The following is a 25,768-nucleotide window of genomic DNA, read 5'->3' on the forward strand; positions in this document are numbered from 1 at the left end:
CAAGTGCCAACATCTTTATCATCTGTCCTTTACTCTGATGTGTGTGCACAAATTTTCACATGACTTTAGCCCTTGGCACTTGGTCTCTGTGGAATATCTGTTGGTTCTTCTTGCCTCTGCAATCTTGCTGAACAAAGCCACATTTTCTCCCAAATTCAGTAATAATTTTCATTTCTGCTATCAACACTAAGGCACTAAGAGGTCTTCAAACTTTCATAATACTCTAAGTCTCCATAATTTTTTCCAATGCTCCCAGACCAACAGTTCCTTCTATTAACTGTTTAGGCCCAAATAACTTACAAAGTATTTGTGTCCAAAAACTTTGTAACTGTTTGGAAGAATTCTACATAAATTGAAAGAAAGTCATATTTTTATTTTATCCTTAGATAACTAACCATCATTACTTACCAATGGGGTGTATGCACCCGTTGGATAGTGCACAATTTCACAAACCTTGAAGCAGATTGGACATCACTGCTTTTATTTCCTGCAACACATTTATTTTCATGGACAATTACTTTTTATCAGAACTGCTAAAAACCTAACTTTGCAGAGTGATGATGTCACTGAAAGCAATGTAGAGTGATCTATTGCTGAGACTATGAACTGCCTAGTAGTTTGAGCAGTGTCCCACAGATGTCTAGTTATCACTGTTTCCCTCAAAAAATGTAAAATACTTCAGGGTGCTTTGCTGCACAGTTTGGGAACCATGAAACTCAATCCTGGAGACCTTCAATCTCCTTTGTAAACGAGCAACAAAAGTACTGAGTTGATGTTAACGGTAAAACTAAGTAGTGTTCATTATGCAGCCTCAAGCTGTGGGACTTTTTCACTATTTATAAATTGGGTGATCACATCATTTATTTTTACAGTTCCAGGACACTTTTAAGAGTGAAAGAGATATTACTGTGACAGTGTTCTCAGTGTTCTGGAAAACAGGCTAGAGGGCTGTCCTGGGCAAACGGAGCTTATGTGGCCACCCACCCAGTTCACCCTGAATGCACATGCATCCCAACACTTGCATTCTGAAATCCACCTTTACTCAACAAATGCCCTGTACTGCAATGTAGTTTCTACGATTTTGTAATTTGCCAAAGGATCTGATCACAGCACGTTGTAAATATGTAAAGTTTATCGGTGGCGCTCTTCTCTTCTCTGTCCTATTCTTTTCCTTCCATCTCCTCTCGGTCGCTGAGCCTTTTCTTTTCCCCTACTCCCACTTCAAAGCCCATCAAAAACTGACCTGTCACTTTCCTAGTCAGCCGGGGTCAAGTCTTTCCCGCAGTGTTTTGAGGACAATGTGAAAGATAGCTACATTCAAGACTCATACGAAAAGCCTGTAAAAGTCCTCTTTTCTCATCCCTTTATGTATGACCTGCACAAGGCAGCTGCTCCAAATTGCTCCTTCTTGCACACTAAGCCCCACAAAGCCTTCACAGATCAACGTCCACACCCGAGTTTCCTTAGGTCTCTTTCCTCAACTTGGCCGTGACTTCTTTTAAATCTCAAGCTCTACGCTTATCTGGATTTGACACAACAGAGGAACTCAGAAAGCGACTCTCCACCTTAGAGACCGCAAAGTCTTCCGATATTCAATCTTTTATCCACCCCTCCCTTTTTCCCCCCTCTTCCTTTCACATTCGCATGCATTCACCCATGCATCCCTCAAAATTGCCTGTGAAAGCTCCACTTGAATGCAAAGCTCTATGGGGGCGGGCTAAAAAGGCGTTAAAAAGGTGAATCGTGACTTGCTTTTAGAGAATCACAAATTAATCGGAGAGGAAAAAAAAAAAAAAATATATATATATATATATATATAAAGCAAGAGGCTGTTTGGGCTTTGCGGAATGTGTGTGCCGGGCACGTAGCGGTGCCTCGGGAACAGGTCTGGGGGTGCAGGAAGCAGCGTTGGCACCGGGGAGATCGGCGCTGATGGGCGCGCCCAGCTTTGTGCCAGGCCGGCTCCGTGCAAAGCGCTGGTAGGTTCGAGGCGGCGTTCCCAGGAGCGAGCATCCCCGGGAGGCTGCGTTCGGCTCTACCGAGGCCCTGCCCGCTGCAGCCCGGGCCGCCGAGGGCGGGGAGGCCGAGCCTGCGGGGACCTGCGCGCCCGCCCGGCCCCGCCCCGCCCCCGCCCCCGCCCGGAGGCCCGCGGTCGGTAACAGAAGCCAGAGATCCGGACTGTGCTGCGGAGAGTCAGGACGTGTACGCGGCGTGCGGTCCTGGCTCGGAAACAGCGAGGCGGCCCCCGGCGGAACCGCGCCTGCGCAGACGCAGACTTTAGAAGCAGCCTGCTCCACCGCCGAGCCGAGGCCGCCGAAATAGCTCAGTTGGGAGAGCGTTAGACTGAAGATCTAAAGGTCCCTGGTTCGATCCCGGGTTTCGGCAACGCCCCCCCCCCTTTTTTTTTTTTTTTTTTAGTCCACGTGTAGTCACATTTCGAGCGAATCCCTTCCCCGGGGTAACCCAGCTCGTGAAGGCCGGCCCACTTGAAAACCGGGACTTGAAGGGTCCGCGAAAGAAGTGGAAACGGCCTCTCCGGGCGCCCCCCCCCCCCCGGGGACAACGGCCGCGCGCACCCCACTTCCGGGGCGCCTTCCCGGCGGGCGCCCGAGGCGCTGCTGCGCGTGCGCGGCGCGGAGCCCGGGCCGGGGCGGGGGGCGGGGCGCGGGGAGCTCGGCCACGCGGGGGCTTGCAGCGCGCGGTTCCCGGGGCCGCGCTGGCTCGGGGGCTGGGGTGGCGACGCTTTCTAGGTGTCTGGAGCGGCGAGAAGGAGACTTTCACCCGCAGCTGCATTCCCCGGAGCATCCATCCCAGTTTGAACAGGCGCGCAGCCGGGGCTGCCGGCCCACGGGTGAGAGCGAGGCGGCATCGCAGCTCTGCTAAACTCAAGTCTTGCACCCAAACAACTCCATCTAGAGCGTGGACCATTGGTTCTCAAAGTGTGGTCCCCGGCCCAGCAGCCGCATCTTCAACCGGAAACTGGCTAGGAACGCAGAGCTGGGCCCCCGCTCAGATCTGCTCCCTGTATCAGAAACTGGTTTCCAGCGTCAGGGGTTTTAACGAGCCCTGCGAGTGGGATTCTGCAGCAGCTCGGAGTTTGAGGACCCACTTACCTAGACGTTCCTTTGCATTTCTAAAAGAGCCCTTTCCTAAGACTGTTTTTGTGGACAAGGCTTTTTTTCCTTTTGCTGTCTTTTATCCTCCAAGTCTGAAATAAAACTTTTGATGCTCGAAATACATCTTTTTCTGAGTTTTTGCTTTCACAGTGAGTGTGTGTGTTGCGGGGTGGGATCGGCTCTCCTGGCTAATCCTAACCCCTCCTATTCTATATAGTGTGGCTTCTGGGAGCTTGAGCCAGGACCCAAGGGGAGCAAGCAGTTGCAAGGATGTAGATTTGAATTAAAGGAGGAAGAAATTTCAAGTGAGTTGCTGGTCAGTAACTTCTGGAATTTATGCAGTAGGTCTTGCATATCTAATGGTTGTGTTGTTTTGAGAGGGTACTTCGCATTTATGAAGTACTGTGTACTCTCAGGTTATTAATTCATTCATCAATTGAGCCTTAATTTTTGACCTCCCACTACGTGCCAGGAATTATTTGATCTGCATAATTACCTGATGAAGTATGCATCATTATCTTCATTTTACACATAATAGTCCTTGTAGGATTGCAAAGATTAAACCTAATGTGTATCAGGCATCTAACATCTGCTACCTCTTAAATGTTAGTATACCTGAATAATTGTTGGCATGTTTGGTTAAGATGTGTGCATAAAAATGAGGGGAGCTCTAGGAAGAAACTAAAAGCCTTTGCTGGTTCGTCTGAAAAGCCATCATGGGGAAGTGGGTGTTGGTTGGGCCCTCAGAGGCAGATTTCTTGAACAGGGAAAAACCAAACAGGTGCAACCAGCTGTCTGCATGTTTACACGCAAGGGGCGTGGTGGGGGTACTGGAAGTGAGAGGGGCTGTTCATTTCATACAACCTGAGGGTTGGCTACCCTGCCGGGCAGACGATACTCTCAAGTATTTGCAACTGGACATTTGGTATTTGGGGAGACTAGAGGCATATATCAGATTGGAAGTCTGAAGAGGAAAAGGTAAAAGGGGATCTTTGGGCAGGCCCCCACTGGGGTGTGGTTGCAAAGGGTTTTGTTGGACTTGGGGGAGCAAGGAATGAACACAAAGAAGATAGGCAGCATTTAAAATTGTTTATGTATGTATATATTGTAAATTAATTATATAATACATACATTATTTTTTTTTACCTTAAGAAGTCTAAAGATGTAACCTGATCATTTTTATTGCTTTTCATTGACATGGGAAGTGCTCTGATAGTTGTTAAACACTGTCACTTCCCAGAGTGAAGTCTGAGAAAGACAACATGATTCGTCTCCTGGGGATTCCCTGACACCTGCACTGGGAGAACTCTTTAGAACTGAGGAGGGGCATTTTTTGTGTGTGTGTCTGTTGGCCATTTGTATGTCTTCTTTGGAGAAATGTCTGTTCTTGTCTTCTGCCCATTTCTTGACTGGATTGTTTGTTTTTCGGGGTGTAAGAAGACATACACATGGCCATCAGACACATGAAACAATGCTCAATCAACATCAATTGCCATCAAGGAAATACAGATCCAAACCACAATGAGATACCAATCTACACCAGTTAGAATGGCTAAAATTAACAAGACGGGAAAGAAACAAATGTTGGTGAGGATGTGCAAAAAGGGAAATCCTCTTACACTGTTGGTGAGAATGCAACCTGGTGCAGCCACTGTGGAGAAATAGTATGGAGGTTCCTTAAGAAGTTAAAAACAGAGCTACGCTACGACCCAGCAATTGCACTACTGGGTATTTACCCCAAAGATACAGATGTAGTGAAATGATGGAACACCTGCACCCCAATGTTCATAGCAGCAATGTTCACAATAGCCAAACTGTGGAAGGAGCTGAGCTATCTATTGACAGATAAATGAATAAAGATGTGGCATGTGTGTGTGTGTATATATATATGTATACACACACACACACACACACACACACAATGGAATATTACTCAGCCATCAGAAAGGATGAGTACTTACCATTTACATCGACATGGATGGAACTGGAGGGTGTTATGCTCAGTGAAATAAGTCAATTGGAGAAAGACAATGGTCAGATGGTTTCACTCATATGAGGAATAGAAGAACTAGCACAGAGGATCATAAGGCAAGGGAGGGGAAACTAAATAGGAAGTCGTGAGAGGGTGACAAACCACAAGAGACTCTTAACTCTGGGAAACAAACTGAGGATTGCTGAAGGGGAGGTAGGTGGGGGGATGGGGTAACTGGGTGATGGGCATTAAGGAGGGCACGTGATGTGATGAGCGCTGGATGTTATACGCAACTGATGAATTATGAAAACTACATCTGCAACTAATGATGTGCTGTATGTTGTTAGTTGAATTTATATTAAAAAAAACTGGGGAGGGGGTGAAGGGTGAAGGTGTGGAGTTAGCCCTTACTTTAGGAAAAAAATGCTTTCTATGGGAAGGATGTGATCACATTGCACATTTATCAGTTAATGCTCAGCCCAGTTCTCTATAGTCCCAAAAAGGTTCTGAACGTCCAGTCTTGCTTCAGGCCATTTATCCAGTGTGGAAGTAAGTGGAGAGGCATCTGCTCACATTTCCTTGACAAGTTTTTAGAAATAGAAAAAAAAGTTTTTAGAAAGAAACCTGGGATATCTGGCTCAGGTGACAAATTTCTAAGGGAGACACAAGCACATTGCTAAATGACGTTTATTCCTTAATTATCCTGGATACTGTATGCATTTTAGGCCAGAATTAAGATATAGTGAAGCTGTTATAATTATTACATATACAATAAAACTAGATGAGCATTTAATAATCCATAATCCATTGGGGGCCTTTTGTGTAATCAAGAGATACATCAATACTCATTTTATTAGTCTTGGGTGATGGGTCTACTTTTTTTTAACTGTATAGTGGTTTATAGCTGTTTAGTTTTGTGTTATATTTGGTACTATCTTGGATTTATATGTTGAGCCTTGGTCAGAAATACAACTCCTGTTTGGATTTGCCTCAGATTCCAGGAACGTATGGGTCCTGCATGATAATCCTTACTATGTGGCGTCAGAATGGATTACCTTGTGTAAGTGTAGCTCACCGATCTGAATGAAATCTTGGAGTATTGTTTGCAGTCCTAGGTATTGGAACCCAGGAAATGAAGCAGGACGTTTGAGCAAAGGCAAGGGTAATAGACACCCAAGTCAGGTATCACTTCCGTAAATTCCAATTTCCATATATGAGTTGTCTTAAAGCAGGGTGCACAAATATTTGACTATTCATTGCAGAAATATATTCTACAGTGCATTTTGAGCAATTCTTCTTCCTACATACTTATTGGGTCTCTATCAAGAATATCCAGAGTCACAGTTTCTGGAATGCTCTTACGTGCTGGGAATTCTGATGAGCATGTTTCATACATAATCCTACTAAACTTGTCAATAACTCCATCAGGTAGGAAGCATAGTTGAATATAAATGAAAAAAAAAAAGCTATGTAGGTGTGTCTTTATAAAAAGCCAGCATAATTCTGAGATGTATCAAAATGAAAAATGAGTCATAAATATAAAGGAGTAGTTTTTTTGTACACTGTGTTAGTAAGACTCATGTTACAGCATTTCATTCAGTTCTGATTAACTCAATTTAAGAGGAGTTAGCAAAGAACAAAAACATGATTAAGGAAGTCCTAGGAGATTTATTTTACTTTATTTTTTAAAGATTTTATTAATTTATTCATAAGGAACAGAGAGAGGCAGAGACACAGGCAGAGGGAGAAACCAGCTCCCCTTGGGGAGCTGGATGCAGGACTCTATCCCAGGGCCCTGGGATCATGACCAGAACCAAAGGCAGACACTCAACCACTGAGCCACAAGGCATCCCAAGGAGATTTATTTTAAAAATAATAAAAAATGGGGCAACTGGGTGTTGCAGTTGGTCAAGCTCCTGACTCTTGGTTTCAGCTCTGGTCCTGATCTCAGGGTTGTGAGATCAGCCCAGCCTCCAGCTCATTGCTGGGGGCGTGGAGCCTGCTTGGGATTCTCTGCCTCTCCCTATGTCCCTCCTGCTCAGGCTAACATGCTCTCTCTCTAAAATTTTAACAAAACAAAAAAACAACAAAAGGATATGAAATAGACTTGCCAAGATAAAAGAAATCTAAGAGGAACTTGATTACACTCTTCAAATTACTGTTTTGCAGGAGTGTATGATTTCCAGGGAGACGCTACAAGAAGAACAGGTTTAGATGAAGGCAGGAAAGGTAAAGAGAGGAATTGTGATCAGATATTTGGCCCATTTTGTGATAGAAAAGAGTCTGACTAAGATAGGGTAGATTAGAGAATTGCTGTTAATAGTTTATCAGTGCTTCAGAAGACTGCTAGTCAACCTTTGGGATTTAAGGGAGGAAGAAAAAAAAAAACCACTTTTTCCCACTACCTTCTTAGCTTCTCAGTTGGGACCCTGGAATTTAGACGACAGAAGAGATTAACAAGTAAAGAACCTCAACAGGCAGAAGGTTATTAACTTGTGCACTGCGCACACATGTGGGAATACCCAGTGATGAGTAGTAGCTCAGACGGGTGGTTAGAACTTAGACTTCCATGGCATCTTAACAAAAGAACAATACATTTGTAGAGAAGTGACAAGACAAAGGAAAAAGACCACCGTTCTAGGGTGGCAAATGGTGGGAAGGTAAACGTATGGGAAACTAATGGCAGATAAGGCTAGTTAGTAAAGTTTGTTACATAGCTTCCTCTGGTGCCACTTGTAGGCTGATCAGGGCATACTCTTGTCTTTGGTGGTTAACTTCTGTCCTTTCTGGTAGGACATGGGGTTGGCGAGGAACTTCTTCACAAATTTATGTCCTGCTTTTGGGCAAATGGGGAAGAGCAGTCAGCTTCTTGTCAATTGCCTTCAGATCAAAATAATCTTTATGCTAAAGTAGCATGTTTTGGGTGGAGTATTCATTCTCTTCAGACACTTTCAAAAAAATTGGAGTTGTGATTGTTTTCTAAGTGTTGCTGCCGATAGGTCAGGAAGGAAGCAGGTGGGATAGCATGGTGTCGATTGAAAGAAAACCAACCTCAAAGTAGGTTAGTAAATGCTTTATCAGTTGTCCTACACAGGATGACAGCCTGGGAGAGAGTCTTTCAGCTTGCTCCGGGCTCTGTTCTGAGGCTCGTTAGCTACAGGGGACCATAAATACAAAAAAAAAAGGGAAAAGGGTACACGTACTTGCAAATGATTCTCCAAATAGTTGTGCATCATAACGTATAATCTGTTTGCTCGGAAAAATTAAAGTTTCTGATTCCCATATGGACATGGGAAGACCCTTAAGTCATCTTAGGTTTCTATCATATCTGATTGTTCAAAAATATTGCCGGCTTTCCTCTGCTTAACTGGTTTTCCAGTTCATTCTGTTTTTGATTTCTCTTGAAGGTCATGTGAGATGGTCAAGGAGGATGACATCAGTCACCTACGGCAGTTTTAGTGCACATTGGGGTGTGGACATTGCTGGCAGAGACCCTAAAAAGGATGGTGACCACATTGGGATGCATCCTATTCTCTCTTAATAGTAAGTGTGTCTAAAAACAATTTGGCATTTGAACCTGTCTCTGACATGAGTTAGTGTGCATGAGAAATCACGTACTCTAGTGAGACAAAAAATTTTAAAGGCACTTTGCATCCTGAGATAAACCAAGGCAGTCTTCCAGAGGATCCCCCTGTCCAGTCAGAGTCCCCATAATAAATGAAACCATAGTTGTTCCTGAAGTTACTGGCTCTGCATCAAAGATAATTTTATCCATGACAATTTCAATGTTGATGGTGACTTTTTAAGATAAAATACTGTGAAAAGAATCTCTTGTTTCCCCCTAGAAACAAACTAAATGTAAACTCGGTAATATTGCTTGTGTGTAGATGTGTGTGCATTTCAATTTTTTCTTTTTTCTTTTTTTTTTTTTTTGGTTAATTTCGGTTTTTTGCTTGCTTTTGTTTTTAAGCCACTCTTTTTAAAACTTGGACTCCCTTATTAAACTTCTTTGCAAGTAAACTACTTTCTTTCTTTTTTTTTCCTAAATGCTTTTCTCAGAGAAAGTATCTACTTAAAGATGAACCCTGGTGTTAGGAAAGTGAAGATTTGGGGGCTCCAATAGAGTTTCAGGCAAATTGTTATGTGTGGAGATGAATATATGAAGTGCTGGCTGGATGTTGTGAGAATTCAGGAAAGAAGTTTGCTATCCCCTTCCTGATGGCCTTGAATGAAGGTAATAGGCGTATACAGGGGAATCCTGAGAATGACATGAAAAGTACATCTCTATTTTAGCCCTGAGCCTTGTTCCCCTCTGCAGAGGCCAGCATTGTTAGGAGCTTCTAGTATCTCCTACAGTAAATAATTTCCACATAGACAGGCAGGTATGTCTATATATTTCATTTTATATGGTGTCATTACTCACACTATTATAAAGCCTTTAAAAGCATACATTACCTCTCCTTTTTTTTTTCTCTTAACCAGTTGTAAACCTGGGCTGAACTTTTAAGCCATATTTAGTGTCCAGTAAAGTATTCAGAGATAATCTCACCCAAGAGCAATGATGTTTTCATTCCCTAATTGAAGGAAGTTCTAAAGATACAATTGTAAAAGACTTTAATATTCCATCCATAAACTGTATCTAAATTCGATGGGTCTGATCTCTTATTTTAGGAACAATAATTAACAGAAAAAAAATTGGTTTTATTCTTTTTCCAAAATGAAGCCCTGATTTGTGGAGTAGGTTAAGCTGTTATCAGGCAGGAATGAAATACAGGTATCCAGCAGCATGGAAACATTTTGCTTTTAAGCATTTTCTTATGTCAAGTTGGTAAATTGTTCAGAAAAAATAGAATCGGATGTTTGTTTATTCTACATCTTACTCCTCCAGCGTCTCCTCGAATTCATAGCTGTTTTTCAAATTCTCTCAAGTTTTGCTTCAGCATGAAACCTTTCCCACAGTTTAAGCTGATCCGGATCTCTCCTATTTTGACCTCCCAGAGAGCTCACAATCTCTCGCTCACTGGGCATAGGACTGTGCTCCAGCTTTCACTTTCTGTTTTGAATGTATGCTCATTTCCTTATGGCAAAACGCCACCTGCTGTAAAAGGCGGCTTTGGCTTCAGGAAAGGATACTTCAGAGTTTCCACGTTCCAGCAAGAAAATGCTAGTATTATTGAGCAGTGGTGGGGGCTGCAAGAGGGCAGGTGACCTGGGATGACTGGTCACCCTAGATGGTGGGGTGGTGCTGGGTTCCCAGCATGAGAGGAAGAGGGTGAAAACAACAGAGACATGAAACCAGGCAGGCTTGGAGCAGGGCAGTCACAAATCCTCTCTTCTGGGGTGCTGGGGTGACGGTGGGAAGCAGAAGGGCAGCTCTGACAACTCATCTGGCAGGTTATGGCAGGGAATCCTCAGAAAAGCGCTTTTTATCTCAGGCACAGAGAGAAACTTCAAGCCAGCCTGAATACAACTCTGTTCCTTTGAAATCTGGGTTCTGAGCTGCCTGCGTGCTGGGCAATGGAGGGGTGTTACTCTCAGCCAATCCGGCTGCAGGATTGGAGTCATAGCCTTAACCTCTTGCACTGTGAAAGCAGGAGGATGGGACACCATCACTGTGAAGAGGAGGAAATGCATCCCAGCAGGAGGCGGAGGAGAAGGGGAAGGAAACCAAGCCCCCCTGTCTGCTGTGTGTGCCTGTGACACGGGGAGTGGTTCCTAGCGCAGCCCCTGGAGGCAGGTGCCTGAGCCTCAGCTCCGACTCCACCTGTTGGCTGAGTAGTTCTTTAGTTCCAGAACCCTGCTCAGTTTCAGCCTCTCCAGCTGCAAAATAGAGAAAAAGTAAACGACTTCTTTTCTTTTTTAAATTTTTTAAAATAAAATTAAAAAATTTTATTAAAGATTTTATTTATTTGAAAGAGACAGTGAACGAGAGAGAGAGAGAGAGAGAGAGAGAGAGCGAGCGCAAAAGCAGGGGCAGAGGGAGAGGGAGAGAGGGAGAAGCAGGCTCCTTGCTGAGCAGGAAGCCTGAGGTGGGCCTTATCCCAGGAATCTAGGATCATGACTTGAGTGGAAGACAGATGCTTAACGGGCTGAGCCACCCAGACACCCAGACACCCAGACACGTTTTCTAGCACTATGGTGAGATGGAAGCCTGTCACATAGGACAAGTGCTCAATGCCAGACACATGGCGTGTTCAGTAAGGGCACCTGCACCTGCAACCCACTGCTGGCCCCGGGGTGGCATTGTCCGCATCAGCTCTTCCTGTCTCCCCAGGGAAGGCTAAGTAAGTGTTCCATCACAGCACCTTGTCCATGTAGCCATCTCGGTAATATTTTGTTGAATCTCACAGGTCCTTTTTTCCCCAACTGGCTACTATTATTTCCTGAAGACCTGGATCCATGTTCATAGCAGAGAGCACCTAGCAGGTACTCAATGCCTATTTAGTCAACAATAATAATACATCTCCTCCCTTTACTCCCCTCCCCCATCAGGGTGGCTCACCACCATCTCAGCCCCTGGCTGTATTTGTTTTTATTAGATTCCCCTACCAAGAGAATGAATTCTTCTGAGGGTCTAGACTGAGGTTTCTGTTTCTTTTCTCTGCTTTTATATGATCTAGCCCTGTGCCAGAAACATTTCAGGTTCTCAAGCCATGCTTCTTGACATCTATGATTTGATGATAAGCAACTCTTTCAGAGGGACTGTAACGGTGCTGTGGTTAATTTAAGATTGTGGACAGTTTTCAGTATTTTCTTCTTTTGTTTATCCGTATTTTGCAAAATGGCTCATTTCTGTAGTTTAAAAAACAGGGTGCGAAAATGCTCTAACCCTTCAACAAAGCAGAACAGGAGAGCAGGAAGCTGAGATTCTTCATTGGTCTCCATAATGAGCGTGGTTTGTCTTGATCTGATAGAGACAAGTTGAGGCATCTTGGAGGCTAGGATCTGCCAGAAGCACTAACCCGGGTTAACTTAGGCCACACACCCATGAGCTAGGATCCTAGTCACACATCACATGATGCCATTCCTTGTAATGACATTCAATAAATATCTTCACAACAACAGCAGTAACATTCTCTCCATCTTTCAAGTTACTTAAGATGTTCTGACTGCTACTTTTAACAATTTTTTTTGAAATTTTTATTTATTTATAATAGCCACAGAGAGAGAGAGAGAGGGAGGCAGAGGGAGGAGCAGGCTCCATGCACTGGGAGCCTGATGTGGGATTTGATCCCGGGTCTCCAGGATTGTGCCCTGGGCCAAAGGCAGGCGCCAAACCGCTGCACCACCCAGGGATCCCCTGACTGCTACTTTTAAAAGAAAGATTCAAGTAACTTTTCAGATAAACATGTGTTAAAAACCTTCCAGGTGTAACTGAGGAATTAAGAGCTACATAAAGGTTTTGTGAAAGCAAACAGTCCAACATAAATAGAAACACATCTTAATACTGGAAACATTTTACTTAATCCACCAATTATCACTTCATTCATTTCTGTGGGGTTACGAGCCTGTGCAAGTGTTGGTCTTCAGCAGGTGAGCTTGGGAGGTCCCCTTTGAAGAGCAGCTGCTGGACATCACAGGCCTTGGCAGCTCCCAGAACATTATTGTGTCCATTATCCCAGAACATTATTGTGTCCATTATCCATGTTCTATCATCAGGGCTTTTGATGAAAAGATTCTTGAAGGTTGGACCTGTCAACTCTGGATCATAGATCGTGTCTATTACTGGCCCTTAGAGTGGCTGCCACATTTCTGTGCACATCCTTGGGTTCAGTGGGGGCCTTAGATAAAGGGTGTACTTTCTCTGTATGTAGGGTGATTTTGTGTCACTACCAGCCTCAGAGCTAGAAGCACAGCCCAACTTTTCCCTGGCGTTGAGGGCCATACTATTGCCAGCTGACACCTCTTTGGGATGCCTGATGAGCTGAATCGACTTCAGATTTCAGTTTTCCATAGAGCCTCTGCTGGGGTGGCCAGTGGTATCTTTTCTTGAAGAGGGCAACCAGGTGCATGGGTGGCTCAGTCAGTGAAGACTATTGGTTTCAGTTTAGGTCATGATTTCAAGGTCATGGGATCGCGCACTGCATTATGCTCCGTGCTCAGCAGGGAGTCTGCTTGAAATTATCTCTCTCCCTCTCCCTTTGCCCTTCCCCCTGCTTGTGCTCTCTCTCTCCCAAACAAATTTTTAAAATTTTTTATTATTTTTTAATTTTTAAAAATATTTTATTTATTTATTCATCAGACACACACACACACACACACACACACACAGAGAGAGAGAGTAAGAGGCAGAGACACAAGCAGAGGGAAAAGCAGGCTCCATGCAGGGAGCCCAATGTGGGACTTGATCCTGGGTCTCCAGGATCCCACCCTGGGCTGAAGGCAGGTGCCAAACTGCTGAGCCACCCAGGCGTCCCAAAATAATTTTTTTTTTTTTTTTTTAAAGAAGAGGGCAACCTACCATAAGCTATGGCATTTTGAAGTAGTGACATACTCTTAGCACTTCTTTGTGATTTACCATGCTATACCAACTTGAAGGTATAGAAGGGGTCACAATATTGGTAATAACTCAGAATTTACTGGCTTTTGCCCCAACTGTTTACTGAAGGCCTCAGGAATTGGAAGGAATCTTGCTTACCTGCCTGGGGATGTTCCACATATTTTCACAAAAAGTCTCAGGTTTCTGGGCACCCTGACTGGAACTCTTGCCTATCAGGTTTCTCTCATCTCCTACCTGGCCACATGGACCTTCCCATGGTTCTGCTGGACACTTACATGGGTACATTAGTGCCCTCAGGGTATTGAGTGTTGCTGGGCTCTCCATGGGAGAGCTGCTGGTGGCTCCCAGTTCTGATAGTCTTATGGTATAAAACAACCCACCAGCAGTGGATAGGAGATGTGTCATCATCCCATATTCAGGACACTGGCTGGGCAGAGATTACTGAAATCTGGAAGGATAGGCCATATTCAAAACCCCACATAAATGCCATTGATTCTGCTTACAAGATTCACAATGGTGTAGAGCCCAGATTCTGGTGCCAGACTGCAGCCTAGCTTTGCATCTTGGCTTTGCCACTGACCTTATAGAGGAAGTCATAAATCTCCCCTTGCCTTGGTTCCCTCACCTGTAAAGTAGGGATAATAATAATAATAATTGATAATAATAATAATATTTCCTTCATAGGATTTTTGTGATCATTAAATTCCTAATGTATGTAACCAAACCTTAGAGTCTGGCACATACTAAGCTCTAAAAAGGCATTTGTTATATTACTGTGCCAATTATTTGTCACATAAAAATATCTCATCTCCTGGAAAATTTAGTACAAAGACATAAATGGAATGAATCTACCCAAAGGAAGTATCATTTTAGTATTCTCGGCTATGCAGAGGCCTCCAGAATTGTGTTTAACGTAACACACTCCACCTTTGCACAAAGCCCTGCAGAGGCAGAAGGAGCACCCCCTCTCCCTAAAATGAGACTAGAATGAAAGAGGCACGTTTCCCTGTGATACGAGGGAAAGATACAAGATGAGATGGGAAGTAATTCCAAAAACCCAGGAAAGGGGCCTGTATTCATTCACTGGGGCTGCCATGACCACAGACTTGGTGGCTATTGTCTCGCAGCTGTGAAAGCTGAGTTCCAAGATCAAGGTGTCAGCATGGTTGGCTCCTTCTGAGGCTCCGAAGGAGAATGGGATCTATGCCTCTCACCTGGCTCCTGGTTGTTTGCTAGCAATCCCTTGGCGTACAGAGGCAGTACTTGATCTCTGCCTTCATCTTTACATGGTGTTCTCCCTCTATGTCTATCTGTGTCCACATTTTCCCTTTTTATAAGGACACCCGTTGTATTGGGTGATTACATCTGCAACAACTCTAGTTCCAAACATGGTGACATTCTGAGATACTGGGGGTTAGGACTTCAAACTCTGAATTTTGGCCCGGGGGGTGTGGGACGCAGTTCAATCCATAATGAAATGCTGTTGGGGATCTCCAGAAACAATCCCTGAGGACGAACCAAGAGAAGATTCCATTATTTCTTGGGGGACGAAAGTAACTGAGCAACACATGCTTCAAATGGAATAAAGTGTCTTTTCATTGAAGGAAAGGGTCACCAAGGAGCCTGCACAGTGATGCTGGCTCTCGGCTTACCTTCTCCCACTCCAGCATACTGGGCTCTGAGTCTATGCATCTGAAGGGCCCCAAAGCCACTTGCAAACAACACCAGTGAGGGGCTGGGCTGAACAAAGGCCGAGGACTGATAAGAAATGGCAGGCCCTGTGGCAAAGGTCCCAAGCTGGCCTGGCCCTGGATTCTCTGCAGCCACACATCCTTCTCATCCTGAGTGGACAGGAGGCCATTTGCACAGTGGCTTCCTGGCATGCCTGCCACACTTTGTGCAGTGTCGCTTTTACTTATCCAGCCATTCTGAAGATGCTGAAGCCCGCTGAACTTCTCTGTGTCTGTGAGGAGATTTGCTGGGTGGATCACAGCTTTCAAGAGAAAGTAAGGAACTGATATTTCTTGGTTAGCCCCAATCACAGCTCATTTTGAGTTTTGCAGGTGAGAGTCCTTCCTGGGTAGACTGGAAGGAGACCATCTTTGTGCTGGTATAAAGTGAGGGAGAGGGAGACAGTAATAAACTCATTTTACTGAATTTAAATCCACTGATGGGTTCCAAACTCTTTTTCTTTTCTCTTTCCCCCTCTCCCAAAGTGGTTTCCAGATTTTGTATACACATCCATATACACTAGCCTTGGATACATCAATGGTTATTGTTAACAAATCACTTTGATTTAGGCTTGGGGGAAATAAAAGATGATTAAAAAAGAAAGTTCTCAGGGTGCCTTAATGGCTCAGTTGGTTAAGCATCTACCTTTGGCTCAGGTCATGATCTCAGGGTCCTGGGATCAAGCCCTGCATTGGTCTCCCTGCTCACCGGGGAGTCTGCTTCTCCTTCTCCCTCTGCCCCTCCCTCTGACTTTATCTCACTCTCTCTCAAATAAATAAAATCTTTAAAAAAGATTCTCAGAATGTCTTCTGAAAAGTAAAATAATTTGGGGCCATTTCTCCCCACCCAAAGGAGCAGGACAATTTAAACAACAGGAGGGAGCTGGCTATTGTATGCATTTGCAGCAAAGCATAGGGGCTCATCTAGGGGTTTAAATACAGAAGGAAGTTCTCCTTCTCCCTTCAGAACAGGCCAAGTGTGTATCTGATCATATTGGTGCTGCTTAGAAATGGCATCGTTGTTCAACCTCAACTAGGCACTTAGCCAGGTTGGGGGGTGGATGGGAAGATGAAATGCTTAACAAAGAACTGTTGTTTTGCTTCTTAAGGAATGGGTCAACTCCAGTAGAAGCCGCCATATAAGTGATAAATGCACTTTGAAGATGCAGAGCCAAGATCCCCTCTACCCCTTGCTGGTGACTCTATTTTGTGAGCAAGTAAAGGTCATGGAAATGAGTTTTTATTTGTCATCTTCTCTCAGCATCTTCCAACACACAAAAAGCATACCTGAAGCTATGGACCTTCACATGCCCTGGTTGTTTGACAGGCTAGTACTCATTGCAGCTCAGTTGTATCAGGAGAAGTGTGGACTCTATTCAGGAGGTCTGAATTTGGATCCCAGCTCTGCCCATAACTGTGTGGCTATGTAATCTTTGCTAAGGCATCTAACTTCTTCAGGCTCATCTGTGCAATGTGCATCTGCCACCTGGGATTGTTGTGAGCTGCAGATTATATTGTTCAGGTTCAAATGAAATCACATATGTTCACACACTCTGTAGGCTAGCAAAGCAGCTCTGAATGGATGAAGGTTGTTATTATATGTTATTACGCTTTTATTATTTAGCACTGAATTCACAATGACTCTATCAAGGAAAAATAGCAATGGATAAGCAAAATGTAAGTATACTCATATAATAAAATACTGTTCAACCATAAAAAGGAATGAAGTCCTGATAATATGCTATAGCAAGGATGAACCTTGAAAACATAATGCTAAGTGAAAGAAATCACTCACAGAAAGACTACATATCATATGATTCCATTTCTATGAAATATCTGAAATACACAAATCTATAGAGACAGAAAGTGGATTAGTGGTTGCTAAGGGCTGGGACAAAGTAGGGCTTGAGGGGGTGATAACTAATGAGTATGGAGTTTCTTTCTGCAGTAATGAAATGTTCTAAAATTGATTGTTGTGATGGCAGCAGAGCTCTGTGAATGTACTAAAAACCATCAAAGTGGGCACTTTAAACAGGTTAATTGTACCTCATATGAATTATAACTCAGTAAAGCTGTTACCTAAAACACAAACAGCAGCAATTGAAATTACTTTGGGTTTCTTAACATGAAACAGAATCTTTCTTCATACTCATTAAAGATATTTGAGTTCCTTTACTCACAATAATCATAGCTAATCGTACTAAGAGCTAACAAAGAGTCAGGTTCTGTGTTGCAAGCATTGTCTGTTTCATGCTCACAACACAGGTTTTTGTCCTCCTTTTACAGATATGTAACAAAAACTCAGAGAGGTTAAGCAGCTTACCCTAGATCACACAGCTAGTGAGTTTTCACGGTTGGGTTTGAGAGCAAACTGATGGACTCTCCAGCCTCCATTTTTCCCATGTGTCCTCACGTCTTCATTGAGAACATATGTGAAAATGTTTTGGCTTCTATTCTGTCTCTATGATCTTTCCACTAAGTTTAAGTGGATATGGCTAATCTAAATATTTACATGAGAAAAAATAAAGTGAAATCTACTTTTTTGGAGGAGTAATTATTCCAGATAAGTACAAACTTAGTACCAGCAATTCCATCTGACTTTATGTAATGGCAGGTGTATAATTTGATCTCGAGATCATTCGAGGAAGGTGTATGTTTCTTAGCCTTTTCTTCCACCTCCATAGAAAGCTGAGCTTCAGATATTATTTAATGCCTACATGTTAACCCCTTTTCAGAGGAAAAAGGTAGGTAGGTTAAGTTAACTGGGGGAATCATTTCAGATTTGTACAAGATTTGGGGCGTGCAGTATGGCCTTGTGCGAGAACTTGTCACGAATCCACAAGGCTATCTGCCACGAATCCCCTGTTTCTCCACACTCAGAACTGCTTTCCCTTTGATGCGGGGTCGGAGGCTGTTTGCAGCACCGTGGAAGGCCTCGCCACCAGAATAGATTAATTTTGTCATTACCCTTTCTCCATTTCTGTCTTTAACCAGAAAAAAGAGGTTAATTGTGTGCCATTTCTCAGGAGAATGAGGTATCAGCATTTTAATTCCTGATATTTTATGAATTGTGGGCAGCTAATTAAAACTTAAAGATTAGAGGAGCTATTTTGGCGAAGAGGCCATTTGCAGGCTTGTGAAATGAGGAGAACAAAGGGCTGTCTTTTCTTTTTCTTCCTACAGCTTAAATGAACCTTCATGCTGAAATAGAGCCTTGAATTGTTTTACATACTGAGGATTCATTGTATTGATTCTAATTTTAATTTTGCAGCAAGTGGCACAGTATCTGAAAGGAACTGAGAGGTTACCATCGAGATCATTGGGAATGTGAAATAGCAAGATTTGTGTTTGGGGGCTCTCTTTGACCCTTCTTGACTTTTAAGAGACGTCTTAAAGTCAGAGAGGAACCACTCACAGATGCTGTTAGATGTCCTTAATTGCCATGTCAGAGCTCACTCTGTATTTAGATCGTCTCTTCTGTTCTCTCTCCCTGCTGGAGTTGCTTCGTGGTGGATTAATGGACCTGCCACAAGCATTGGGCTTTGTCTCCGCTTCTTTCTTATCTGATTGACTTTCAAGCTATCTCATTTCTTTGGACAGCACTGAAATCACCAAAGGGCCCACATCTTTGGGATGTGAGTCAGGAAACCACCAGTCCCAACCCTACTTCATGCAAAGGAGAAAGAAGTCGCATCTTGGGTGGGTGCAGTCCCCACAGATGCGCTGCATGGCAAGCCAAGTGTGGGTGGATTTTTGCTCCTATCCACCTCCTGACTCTCTGTTCCCTTGAGCAGGACAGAACCCCCACAATGGATTACAGTGGCCATGATTCAAATAATTCTATCTTAAGTTTCTTAGCCATGTGACTCAATTTACTTACTTCTGGATGTAAAATCATTTCTTCTTTCTAAGATGGGATTAAGTTAGGTGAGTTGAAGCAAGTGTCCAGTGCAAATTCGTTACACGCAAAACCAGGCTGGACTTATCCTTTCTGTCCCCAGCCTCCTATTTTTTGCCTTCAATCCAAGAAGTAACTAGGGCTAAGAAATAACCAGAATGGGGGAGAGAGGGACAGGTCAAGCAATGGAGAAAGGCCGTTCTATCCACGCAGAAGAGTGTGGGCAAAGACTCTGAAACTGGAAAGAATCTGGTACGTTCTAAGAATTGAAATAAGACCAGCAAGACTGAAGCTTGGTGATTAAGGAGAGGCGCAGGGCAAGATGGAACTGCAGGGAGGCAAAGAGGCCAAGTCTTGGGGGGCCTTGAGTTCATGCTAAGGATTTGGGGTCTTCCCCTGAGAAGAACTGGGATCCATTCAGATATTCAGATTTAAGCCACAGGTGTGAGATGATCAAACCAGGATTTTAAATAATAACTCTAGAGGGGAATGACAATAAGTGTGGGAGATCTGTACAGAGGTTATGGGCCCTACTCAGGCAATGGACAGCACTGAGTAGAACGTGGCATTGAGAGGGCACCTGGGTGGCTCAGTTGGTTAAACGTCTCCTTTAGACTTAGTTCATGATCCCAGGCTCCTGGGATCGACCTCCATGTTGGGATCTCTGCTCAGTGGGGAGTCTGCTTGTCTCCCTCTCCCTCTGCTTGCTCTTCTGCCTGCTTGTGCTCTCTCTGTGTCAAATCAATCAATATATATATATATATATATATATATATATATATATATATATATATATATTTAAAGAACAAGGCATTGGTGAAAAAGTAGAGAAAAGTTTGGACAAAACTTTAGGAAGCATAATCAATAGTATTTGGTGATGGATTGGCCAAGAGCATTCCTCTTTTCCTTTAGGAGGACAGGTGGAAAGGAGGAATTTATTGGAGATGAAGCCCAGATAGTGGATGGATGTTCACATGGACCTGGAATTGGACAAAGGCAAGAGTGGTAATGGTCAACTGTCAAAGACTTCAGAGGATGAGTAAAAGTGATTGGAAGTTGGAAGAAGACAGAAAAGTATGAGATATTGTTGGCAGGTAGAATAAAACTCAAAGAGTAGAAGAGAAATGGTTCGGAAGCTCCTTCCCACCCATGCCACTCCACCACTTGCCCTCTTGTAATTTAGCAAATGATTACATCTGGGGGCAATTACAGAAATTACATATGTAGTATGCCTTGAGATATCTTAGTTGCAATGGTGAATCTTCGTACAAACTTTGTTTTTTAGAACATACTTTCAATATTAGTTTATTTTGCCTTTCCTTCAATGATCCTAAACATTACTTGGTTGGTAAAAATGGATTGCTTTTAAAAATTTATTCCTTTAAAATTTTTTTTTTCCTCCCATGGCAAATGAGAAAAACCATGAAATCTTTAACACAAAGAAGCATTGCTTAGTTCACTTACTTAGAATCATGTGGTTTTCATCAGACATATTTCCCTTCTGGGCTGCAGTTATAGAAGGTTTAAATTTAATGTAGAAAATAGCCTCCCCAATTTGTAACTCAGGCTCTCATTCTGCCAGTTTTCCTCCCCACCCACCCACCAGCACTTGACCATCATCTCTTTCTACTTTGAGTTAATTGGGGCTCAAAATACTTGCCAGCAGATCCTATTCCATAATAAGCCCTAACATGAGGTGTGGGAGTTGCAGGGACCACCTGAATCTGGGGTCTGAGTCTGCTCTAAAGTTAGAGACTGGGTGGCCAGCATTGGGAAGTTTGCTCTATGGCCTTATATTTGGGCTAGTGGCAGATACTGTCTTTATTTCTCACTTCTCTCTTTATGGTCTCTGGGTGACCTAAAGTTTGAGCCCTACAACTTTCAAATCTGTCTTTCCAGCCAAGAACTCATTCTTGCTGTCTGAACGCATATATCGAAGATCTCCCTTGGGGTGAGGGGGTGCACACAGCATACCCCAACTCAACTTTCCATTCTCCCAGCTGAACTCTCAGGTAAGCACCTAATAATGGTGGTCTAGACATCTGCTGGCTCCTTCTTGGCGATTGCCTGCATTGCTGCTGCAGCCTGAGGTCCAGCCTTTCTATAAATTCTTGAGATTTAAAATAGTTTTTCCTCTGGGTAGCAACCATAGAGCTTCTGAGGACCACTGCTCACCCTTCTTGAGATTTTGTAAGTCCTTCATTCCTTGTATTAAAACCCTTCATACTGAGGGGGGCACTTGACAGGATGAACACTGGGTGTTATGCTATATGTTGGCAAATCAAACTCCAACAAAACAAAACAAAACAAAACAACAAATGACATACCATAATTTAAAAAAAAATAAAAATAAGAATAAATAAAACCCTTCATGCTTGGAATACATAGGGTGGCTTCCTGACCAGTGCTGTCCAGTTCAGTAATTGTAAGTGGCCTCACCATCCACCCTGCTAGCTAAGGCTTAAGCTTGGGGAGGGTCCTTCACATCCCTGTCCCTCACTTCCCATGTCCAATTGATTTCCAAGTTCTGCTTATTCTTTTGTACCTCCTTAATATAATGTGAACTTGTCTATCCTCTTCATTCCTCACTGTTGCCAGCTTGGTTTAGAAACTGATTTATTTAGTAATTTGATTATTTTAATGGGCTTCTAACTAATTTTTCTGCCTTCTGTATCTCCTTGAACCCCGTCTATTTTTTCCACACTCTTGTGAGATAAATCTTTCTAAAATACCGCTCTGATTATGTTACCTAAAGTCACTCAAACTCCTCACTGCCTTTAGTATACCAACCACACTCCTCTGCTTCCAACCATACTGAAGGTCTCAAGAGCACAGGCCTTACTCATTTCTTTGTCCTTCTCTGTGATCTCCTCTTTGCCTATTTACTCCCTGCTTTGCCAGGTTGACTCCTATTTACTGCAGGCAGGCACACAGTCTTTCCTGACACTGTCCTGAAGTCTGGGTCACATGCTTCCTCCTATGCTATTATAGTCCTGGGAATGTGCAAAATCTTCAGCGACTCAACTCAGCCAAGGGATCCCGGTGGGTGATCTCCTGGGAGCTAGCTGCTGACTCCACTTACCTTAGATTCTGCAGTGGTCAGGCCTGCGTCTGCAGGCAGGAAGGGAGAAAAGAGGGCGAGGTTCAGAAAGTCAGCCTGAATTCATATATGGTGAGCCTACCTACTTCTGCTCTTGTGTTCCAGGGCGTAAGAAGTGACACAACATTGGTTTCATCTCTGACAGTCCTGCGTCCTTGAGGATGCCCAGGACTCATCAGAAAGGCACAGTCCTTTGCCCTGCACCATGAGTGACACAGAACCACAGAATGAGACAAAGGAAATGAGGACAACAGTCCTTTGCGGTTTTTAATGACACAGGTGAAATGGCACTTAACAGAGGAGCCAAACCAGCATTCTTGGGACGTGCTCGTGGTCTCTTCCATGCTTTTGCTCACACTGTTGCCTCTATCTTGGAAAGCCCCTCTTCCTCCTTTCTGTGCATTCCATCTGTTTCACCTTCCTTTTCAAATCTTACTACGTGCAGGAAGGGTCCCTGATTACGGTAGTCCCCACTAATCTCTCTCTCTTCTGAAGTTCTAATGGGCTTGGATACCTTGTTTGCACTCTGTTGCTTTAAATGATTCATGTGTTTCCTTACTATCTCCAAATTATTTTCACATGTATATACATTGACAGGCACCCACAGCTGTATGTTTAGAGAAATATAATATTCATCGTGGCACCGTATTATAAATATCACAGGGATTGCTAAATGGAAAAATGAATGGGGATTATTTAAGATTGGGCAGAAGCATCCCAGGCTTAGTTAATGTTGGTGAGCAAAATCATATACTCTGTAGGATCTCAATTTCACTAAATACTTTGCATCCTTTTCTTATTTCTGGTTTCTCAACTGTTCATGATCACTAGGATTTATATTGATGTATTTTTCTTTTAAGATGCAAGAACAACTCTCCTTTAATAAATTACAAGGTTTATTTGAATGATGTCTTTCTTTGGGTGGTGGTGATTTTGTCTGGAAGAATCATGCACTATTATTGTTACCCAATTATATTTTCACTTCTTCAGAGACTATTTTGTGGTGTTTCTTTTTATTTTCTTTTTTTTAAAAAAAGTTTATTTATTTATTCATGAGAGACACAGAGAGAGGCAGAGACATAGGTAGAGGGGGAAGCAGACTCCCTGTGGGGAGCCCGATGTGGGACTTGATCCCAGCACCCCAGGATCACGACCTGAGCCAAAGGCAGATGCTAAACTGTTGAGCCACACTGGTGCCCCTATTTTGTAGTGTTTCATATAGTCCTGGGCACGTACTTAAATTTTATGGTTGTAATAAACATGATAAAGCTATTTTCTTTACATATTTATTTATTTATTTATTTGAGAGAGAGAGAGAGTGAGCACACACGAGTAGGAGGAGGAGCAGAAAATCTTCAAGCAGACTTCCCACTGATTGGGAAGCCCACCTGGGGCTCTATACTTGACCCATGGGGTCACGACCTGAGCTGAAACCAAGTCTGATGCTCAACCAACTGAGCCACTCCAACATGATGAAATTCTTACTAAAAGTGACAATATGTGTGGAGCAGAGAGCACAGTTTCTGACATTCAGCAACTGCTCAATACCTGTTGCTGTTATTGTCATTGTTGGGATGATGATAATGATGATGGTCATGAAGATATTATTATTATTATGCATTAGACCCTGAGTGAGACACTGGGGATATAAAGACATATCTGGAATGGCTATTGCCTTTAAGAGGCTCATAGTCTGATGGCAAAAGTGGACACGGTAAAAAGACAGCATGGTGCCCACTGGGGCATATGATGCAAGGAGACACAGATGGCTATGAGAGCATGTGGGGCCTCCTTATCCAGTCTGAGGGTTGGGTTGGTTGGGGAAGGCTTTGCAGGAGGAGCTCGGGAGTCCTGAAGAATGAAAGCTATGCCAGCATAGAAGAACCAGAAGAACATTCCAGGCAGAGAGTATAGTTTGGGCAAAGATCCAGAGTCCTGGGAGAGTGAGTGCATTGTCTGCATCTGTGGCTTAACACAGCTGGACACTGTGAGTTGAGAGACTCCTCAGGCCCCTGAGGGCACGAAGGGACATTTGAGCAGGGGAGATTTGGATTTTAAAACATCCAACTGTCGTTAGCTGCCTACCATAGGTTAGTGGGGAGGTCAGGAGAGCCTGCTAAAAGGCTGTGAGGGCAGTAACAGTAGAAATGGAGTGCGGTGGGAGTTCTGAGAGAAAGTTAAGAAGTCAGAGGGATGGGAGTTGATCCACAGGGTTTGGGGAAGATGTGAAGAGAGAGGAGCAGGGAGGCGCTGCAGGCTTCTGGTCTGCTGACCCAGTAGATGTGGACAGTACACAGGCAGAGCTGCAGGAAGAGTAAGAACAGATTTTGTGAAGATGTGTTTGGGTTGGATATGTGACACTGAAGTTCAGAAAAGAAACAGGTGCTGGAGAAACATGCCTGAGGCTGATCAGTGTACAGGTGGTAAAAGCCATGAGAAGAGATGGCATCATTCATCACATGTGTAGAGAAGCTCTTTCTAGTTGGAATACAACATAAGCCATGAGATAGACCTTTAGATAGGATACTGTCCTTACCTGCCTCTTCCTGGTTCCCACCTGGCACTGCCCCTCCAGCTGTGTTGAGCCACAGATGCAGACAATACACCCACTCTCCCAGGACTCTGGATCTTTGCCCAAACTATACTCTCTGCCTGGAATGTTCTTCTGGTTCTCCTGTGCTGGCATAGCTTTCATTCTTCAGGACTCCCGAGCTCCTCCTGCAAAGCCTTCCCCAACCAACCCAACCCTCAGACTGGATAAGGAGGCCCCACATGCTCTCATGCTCTAATTTAAAATTTTCTAACAACCACGTTAAAAAGTAAAAAGGAATAGGTAAAATGAATTTTAATAACATATTTCATTTAACTCTATCTGAAATGTCATCATTCCAACATGCGCTCAATAGAAGAGTTATTAAGGAATCACTTCACGTGCTTTTCTTCATCCTAGTCTTTGAAATCTGCTATGCATTTTACACCTGTAGCACGTCATATTTGGATTCATCACATTTTAAGTTCTTGATGGCTACATGTGACAGGTGGCCACTGTGTTGGACAGGGCGGGTAGAGAGTGCTAGTTCTTTACTTTGGTTTGGTGAGCTTTTAAATATGCTGATGCCCAGATGCACTGAGTCCAGTTACATCAGGATACCCAGGGTGAGACCCACTCATTAGTACTTTATTAAAAGCTACCCAGTAATTCCAATATGAAGAGGACCAAGCCCTCACTCTGCAGAATGGCACTGATAATAAGGGATGGAAAGAGGATCTGGAAAGGGGTTTGCAGAGGGGCCAGAGAAGGAGGAAGAAACCAGTCAAGAGAGGTAGCTTAAGAAGCAAAGGGAGAGTTTCGAGGAGGAAGCTGCTACTAGAGAGGTTACAACTGGATATTGTTCATTGGGTTGGCGTTGGCTGGGGATGCATCATTAATGTTCTTGTCGAGAACAACTGAA

General features: G+C 43.6%; 1 non-coding gene across 1 annotated transcript; it reads left to right on the forward strand.

The window, feature by feature from the left end:
• The first annotated feature begins 2,312 nt into the window (after positions 1 to 2,312).
• Positions 2,313 to 2,385, forward strand: TRNAF-GAA (transfer RNA phenylalanine (anticodon GAA)). The gene has a single exon. It is a non-coding gene; the product is annotated as a tRNA-Phe (tRNA).
• Positions 2,386 to 25,768: the final 23,383 nt, after the last annotated feature.

This window comes from Canis lupus, chromosome 17 (assembly GCF_048164855.1).
Source record: "Canis lupus baileyi chromosome 17, mCanLup2.hap1, whole genome shotgun sequence".
In the NCBI taxonomy this organism is placed as follows: Eukaryota; Metazoa; Chordata; class Mammalia; order Carnivora; family Canidae; genus Canis; species Canis lupus.